Here is a 7,374-nt window from a genome sequence, read left to right on the forward strand (position 1 = left end):
TTTCTCCCTTTTGGTTTGAGTGACTTTGGTTGGTGTCTTGGGTTGGAGCTTTGTCTCTGACGTTGGAATGAGCTTTATTTATGTTTTTGTGATGCAAGATTACTAAATGTACTCTCCTGTGAGATTTATGTTTTTGTTAACAGTTAGCATGAGTCATGACCCACTAAAAAAGTATGGCCAACTAATTTTGGGCTTTTCCCTTTTGCAGGTTTGATTTGGCGATTGTATGGAGGTCTATATATCCCTTTTGACGTGAGATTCTGTTTCTCATGCTCTTTGTGATTGATTTTGTAATGACCCGCTCTAGAAGGATTAACATGATCAGTCTTAATGAAAGCTTAATATCAACCTTAATAAAATTCATTCCATAAACGCAAGACAATCTCAACTAAGTATATTACAACCGGCTTCCAAACTAAAATTTACAAGAGAACTTTACAAGATGAGTTGCATTCACAAATGTTACTACAACTCTCCAAAAAATTATGTCAAAATATGAACTATGCCAAGAGGACACCAAGTCGACCCTCGTCCTCGCTCCTACAGCCTGTCAGACCAGTAGTGGACCAAAACTCTACTTCAATTACCTGAAAGGATTGTGAGTGTTACTACTTCATTCAAGCGGAAAGCATAAAACAATTTACACAAACAAATATGGATCGAGTTATGCTTCTAATCATAATTAGAAAGAAACATACTTTTTTTCACAAACCATTAAGTAAGCAACAATATTTCAAGAAACCATAGGGTTGCTTCCCTCGCAACCAGGAGTTATGACGGTACCGTGACCCTGTGAACAGAGTAATTCCAACAATTTATACCCTGTTTGTGTACATCAAATAGACAATTTATACCCTTCTTGTGTACATCAAGAAGAAAACAATTCTAACCAATAATACAACTATGGCATGCTCTTGAAATAAAATCATCTTTCAAGCAACTTGATCCATATCCACAACCGTCAAAAATTCCCATCATTTGCAAAAAAAAATATAAGTTTATTTTTAGCTAGCCTCTTCAATGAAAAAGCACACTCACCTTAGAGATCCAAAAGACAAAAGCGAAACGCCTCCTTCTCAACCTTGAGGTGGAGACTCGTCCCCCGATCCTAGAATATGAATGACACTACACTTAGTATATTTCATACACCAACTCATGTTAAAATGCAAGTAAAATGCATCAATAAGTCTAGCATATGATCTTTTTTTTTTAATCTCCATCCCTAGTATGATACTACATGAGACCAATGCAATAAAAATGATGGGTGATGTGCTTCAATGCTCAAAAGATGATTCAATGAGATTTGATACAAGAATTCCCAAGAATAAGGCTTAGACCATGACCAACATGTACTGTTCTGACCGTATCCGAAACATAATCGTGAATTGAAGATAGACACTTTAACCATTGAAAAGTAAACTTCTTCCTCTTCGAATCGACAGGTCATTCATAAAAAACGGAGTTCGGGTAACCTTACTACGGCCTCGCGATTATAACTTAACAAATACTAAAACTGGTGCAGAGACAGATTTTGGGTCAACTTAAACAGCAAATCTGTTTGTTGCTCAGGCAAAACCACAGCGCACGGGTTGCACCGTTGGAAAGCTCTATAAGTCTAGTTGCTAGCAAAACAAGCGGAATGTGATTTCGAGTCTCGAGCTAGGAGATATGACTGTTTTTCCAACTTGCGTCGGTGCTGACTGCTCAATTCCGAATTTGAGTGATGCTAGGTTAAAAAATTTCTATAGAGCTCAATACTTTGAACTAGATTCTGAAATTTTTACTGTAGATAGAAAACTCATAAAGGAACTCTCAGAAAAATTCCTAGAAATTTCAGAACTTTCGAACTATCTCAATAAAATTCCCCAAAATCAGGCAAACATGAATTCTCCAATTCTACAGAATTCCAAACCAAGCAATTTTTGTTCTAAACTACTTTAACTACACAAAATCCATTCTCCTATAACCTGATTAGGGTTTAAATTACATGAATATGCAGGTATAAACATGTTTGATCAATACCCAAAACATAATTTAGGTATAAGATAGGGTTTACCTTCAATTAATTTCCCCAATTCTTTCCCCTTCTTCTTCTTCTTCTTCTCACTCACTCTCTCTCTCTCTCCCTCTCTCTCTCTCTCTCTCTCTCTCTCTCTCTGCGTGATACAAAATAAAATGGTGGAGGGGTGGAATGGTGTAGAATACCGTAGAAGGTTTATTAGGGAATAATTATCCCATGAGGTTGGGTGTATGGGTTCTAATATGTCAAAACTCATCTTAACCCTTCATTCTCCCTACCAAGACCAATCCCTTTTTAATTAACTTAATTAAGCCCTCAAACTTAATCATGTATCGCTAAACAATTTATGAATGATATGTGAACGATAACACAACAAGTCTAACAATTAGCATGACCTATGCAACATAAAATTAAATGTCATATGCAATGCACGTGCATGCTCGGAACGGGTGTTACAGTTTTTGTTTCTTTTTTCCCATTTTTTACAAAACATGAGGTGTTAGGAGTATTTAGTTTGCTATTCAAACCTATTTAGTTTGCTATATCACATGTTTTTTACAGTACTTTTCGAAGTCCCTTTTTTTTGGGTACAATATATGTGAGCAAATGATTGTACCTTAAGAAAGTGATTGTACCTGATCAGTTATTGTGTGCATTATTGCCAAACAGATGATTGTACCTATTAGGTATTGGCAGATTTGTTGCCTACCAAAATAGTGCTTGGTTGATCATTAAACATTTTACAAGGGTTTCTATGAGGAATTTTTTTTATTACCAAGAACCTAAAATGATTTGCTGATTAACTTTGGCTTATGTCATTTTGTCTCGAGTCTTTACCCCAGAAGTTGGGCATGAGTTTCTAGAGGGTTAGGAGTTTTGGACCGATTCTAGAGATCAAAAGATGAAAGATCAGGTACAACTGTTGCAAGTTTGGATACCCTTTCTAATATACTAGCTTTGTTAGAATTTTTAGCGTCTCTGTACCGATTCTAGCGATCAAAAGATGAAAGACTGGATACAACTGTTGCAAGATTAGATACCCTTTCTGACATACTAGCTTTGTTAGAATTTTTAGGGTTTCCCTAACACTCGAACCAATACTAGAAAGTGAGCATTTTTCTTTCATGTAAAATGCTCTATGTAGAATTCTCCCGTGAGTTATCTTACCATGAACCATCAGATTATTTCAATTTGTTCGACGATGCCAGAAGAAAACTCGATCAGCTTGATTTTTATCTAGGAGTTTTGGCGAAGATCCTCAATATTGAAAGATGCCATTTTGAAAGTGTAGAGTTAAAGGTTAAAGTTGGACGATGTGTTTGCGTTGTTGTTGAAAAGGGTTGGTAGGACAGTAATATTGGGTAAAGGTAGGAAAGCCACAACAATATCGCTTGGTATTGCCGGTTCTGGGGTATCTATTTTGATCTTTCTTCTCAGGCGGCGGGACCATTTTTTTTCTTGATGTTCATATCTAAGGCGTGTCTGTATTTTTACTTTGTTGTTGTCTATCTTCGTTTCCAACCCATTTGTAATTCTGGATAGTTACAAATTTGCTATTGTGTTGCGCTATGCCTTCAGGCACGGGCATTCCTAGTATGTTATGGTTTGAACACAAATACGTGTGATTATATTGTCATCAATCTTGAATTAACATATATTTTTTGGTCTAAAAAAATTGGTCTGATCAAGTTCTACCAATCTATTATTCACTCCCTTCGTATTGCCTCATTTGATTCAGGAATTAGTTGTCTGAGATTGGACTAAGAGCGCCTAATCCCGTTTTTTCTTTTGTTTGGTTCCCATGGGGGTTATAAAGTTATCCCGGGGGTGGGAACAATCCCAGATTAATGAAACATGGAAGGAAGTCTCGAAAATTGCACGGATTTGTGTCTCATCGTCACATCCTCAAGAACTTGTTTTATTTATTTATTGGTAACCTCAAGAACTTGTTTGTACCCAATTTTAATCCTAGGCGAATCAAACATGGGATTGTGTAGGATTCAGAACTAAATTTGTACCAGGATAAATAGTCTAGGACTATTAATTAATTTCAGGATTCTTAATCCCAGCTAATTTAGTAGATCAAAAAAAAAACAAAGTAGTACTTTTGTACTTAATTTTTAATTGGGAAAAAAATTGAAATGATCCCTATAGTTTAGTGTTTGTGTCAACTTGGTCCCTGGAGTTTGAATTGACTCGATTTACACTCTGTAGTTTTCATTTTGTTCCAACTTGGTCCAATTACTAACTGCCGTTTACTTCCGTTAACCACATACAGAAATGGATCCATTTTCTAGTGAATTACTGAACTCTTTCTTCTCTAACCTCGTAGATCTAAAGTCTTTTCCTAAAAAACAAAACGGAGTCAATCTTTTCTAAAAATCGGGTTCTCTGGCCTGTGTTCTTTTTTCTAAAATACTTGAATTATTCTTCCGATATTCAAGGGGTGACCAGACACACCTAAACTCTATGCCCGGTAGAGACTCTAAGTTTTTTTTCTAAACACCTTTTGCGGCCCGAACCACCGCCGGATCTAATTCTCCTTTACCCGGAGATATGTAAGCGGCAGCTTGATGAAATCTCGGTCCCTTTTTAAAATAAAACCCACTTCATTTTCTAAAATTCAAACATTTTTCAAAAATACCTGAGCCCCTTTTATAGAACACAAAACTTCTCATTTTTCCTTTTTTTACAAGAACCACATCGCAATCCATAAGAATCGGATTACTTATCTAGGCCCTAATCCCTCTCGCTCCTTCCCCCCATAGGCGAACGAGGCACATTTTAGTCGAAGGTAAAATCCCGGGCCCGACAAATGGAGAATGGAAGCCGTGAAAAAAAAAATGGAGAATGGTTCAAAGGTTTATTAGGGCAAGAGGAGAATGACAGATTACGGTTTTAACCCTAGAAAAAGGGGCCATTCCTGTCTAGGGTTAATGGAGTCTAACGACAGTTAGTAATTGGACCAAGTTAGAACAAAATGAAAATTACAGAGTGTAAATTGAGCCAATTCAAACTGTAGGGACCACGTTGACACAAATACTAAACTACAATGACCATTTCGATTTTTTTCCCTTTTTACTAGTAATTTCTTTGCATCAAACTAAAGATCTAATTGAGTTTTTTATTTTGGTGGAAACAAATTTTAGAACTTATGAACGAAAGTAATTTATGCTGTGTTTGGTTTGGGTTTTGATTTTTTTTTGAAAAATAGTAGGGATAACAAGTGGAGACAGATAGAGAAAGAAATGTTGAAAGTAGGGAGAATCTAGGAAAAATCTTGGGGGTATTTTTTGAAAAATTATTTTTGAAAAGTGAAGAGATTAATGCAATAATTTTTTTTGAAAATTACACTTTTTCACAGAGAATCCCTATTATAACGGCTCAGATTTGTTTGATCTAAGGGTTGATATGTGCTCTCTAACTCTCTTAAGAAAGTGACCATAATCTTTCAAATATTTCACAAAATGCCATCTCTTTTTTTACCCAGCTTCTGTCATTGGCATAATAAAAAAATATATATTCCAACTCCTGTCGTTTGGGTTCCCCCGCCCCCTCCCTCTCTCTCTCTCTCTCTCTCTTTCTCTCTCTCTCTCTCCTATCATCTTTCGAATCCCCACCGAGATCTACAAATTCCGTCGTAAGTTAGGCCAATAAACATTCCTTTCGATTATCAAAAAAAAAAGAAACATTTCTTTGGGATTTTTTATTTATTCCGGCGAAGCTGATTGAAAAAAGTTGCGTGAAAACTGGGCCATGAAAGCTAATGTAATGGGTCTAACAAAGAAACCATTTTTTGAAAGCCGTGTGAAACATTCCTTCGGGATTTTTTTGGGGAAGTTTTTGGTATCTGTTTCTTTCCAGGGTGCAAGTAGTGTTTAAATTTCAATCTAACTGCTGTTCCGAGTGAAATTTGTGCATGTTCTAAATGTTCAAGAAATTTGGGTGATTTTTTTGGTGTGGGTGGGTAGGTGTGTTGTTAAATGTTACACATAATCGAGTTTTGTTATTTTGACTCCTCTTGACGTTCCGTTTTGAATGATAGTTTAGTAGTATAGTTCGCGCCCAGATTCATGTGTTTTCAGACCCTTCTTTTTCTCCATTCCTTTTTCTATTATCATTGGGTTGCTCGTGTCTGCATGGGTAGAAATTGATGCAATTCTTGGCAGAAATTGAATTTCAGAATAGTAATTGTATGGGTACATAATTTTCAGCAAATTGAGCCAATTCCGATCGGGGTGGATAGTGACGTAGGCACGGGCAAACACTATGCCTCCGGTGATCGCTTACACTTAAGTATTTCAACCAAAGCCTGAGTTCTTTGTAGCTTTTTTCGATAGCCAGTTTTTTCTCGTGGTCCGAACTAATTTTTTTTTACTCTTTATATGGTTAGTTTATGGTGTTTGATAACTATTAGTGATTAAAGTTACATTGAGGTTTTTGATTTCTGGGTTCTAATTTGTTCTTTTATTTCTGCAAATGGGTTTAATAGATGTGGTGGGAAATCCATAGTAGTACTATTTTAACTTTTTTACTTGGTATTTATTGGGATTCCATAAACAAATTGATAGTTTTTTTGTAGCTAGCTTAAAAGTTTAATTGGGAGAGTACTGTAAACATGTGTAATTCTCTTTCGTGCCACTAAGAAAAAGATTACATATTACATACTAATAAATTGATTTAGTGTTTGAGCAACTAACTAGCAAGTGCCATAGGTACATGCAATTCCAATCGGAGTGCGTAGTGCCGTAGGCATGGGTAAGCACTAGTACTAAAAAAAAGGGACAGTGAGAGCAATTTTTTTTACACGTGTTATGGTCTGCAATAAAATTAGAAACAACTTATTACATCAATTTTTTTTTCTTAATACTCAAAACCAAACAAAATGAATGGTTTGTGTGATTGGTTACCAAAGGACTTCATCATATGTTTCGAACTCTCCAAAGTGTGTTTTCTTTTCAGATTCGGCCTCTCTGCAGTGGGATGTGTACTGTCTAATCTAAACCGTTTGTACTGATAATTATTACTCATTTCATTCCAAATTGGATGTCAATTTTTGATATCTGTGTCAATTTCAATTACTTATATCTTTCAATATGGATCTCAAAATGCAATATGAATCTTGTTTGATAGTTCTTGATTAGTTCTATTATACAAAATTTTCAAACTCATGAAAAATATTATTGATTGAAAGATATAAGCGATGAAAAATGATACAAGTTTCAAAAATTGTCATCCATTTTGAGACGGAGGAAGTAATAATCTTTTGCCGATAAAAACATACCGGTAGAAGATTTAAAACAATTTGGACAAATTAAAGTCGCTAACGGTTGGGATCACATGTACGGCAGGAA

The 7,374-nt window shown here is 35.7% G+C and overlaps 1 long non-coding RNA gene across 1 annotated transcript; it reads right to left on the bottom strand.

Moving 5' to 3' along the window:
* Positions 1-331: 331 nt before the first annotated feature.
* On the bottom strand, positions 332-2,165 carry LOC131304437 (uncharacterized). Its single transcript, XR_009192405.1, has 3 exons — positions 2,057-2,165; positions 1,039-1,108; positions 332-587 (listed from the first exon to the last, which is right to left on the bottom strand). It is a non-coding gene; the product is annotated as an uncharacterized LOC131304437 (long non-coding RNA).
* Positions 2,166-7,374: the final 5,209 nt, after the last annotated feature.

The sequence above is a fragment of the Rhododendron vialii genome, chromosome 10a (genome assembly GCF_030253575.1).
Source record: "Rhododendron vialii isolate Sample 1 chromosome 10a, ASM3025357v1".
In the NCBI taxonomy this organism is placed as follows: Eukaryota; Viridiplantae; Streptophyta; class Magnoliopsida; order Ericales; family Ericaceae; genus Rhododendron; species Rhododendron vialii.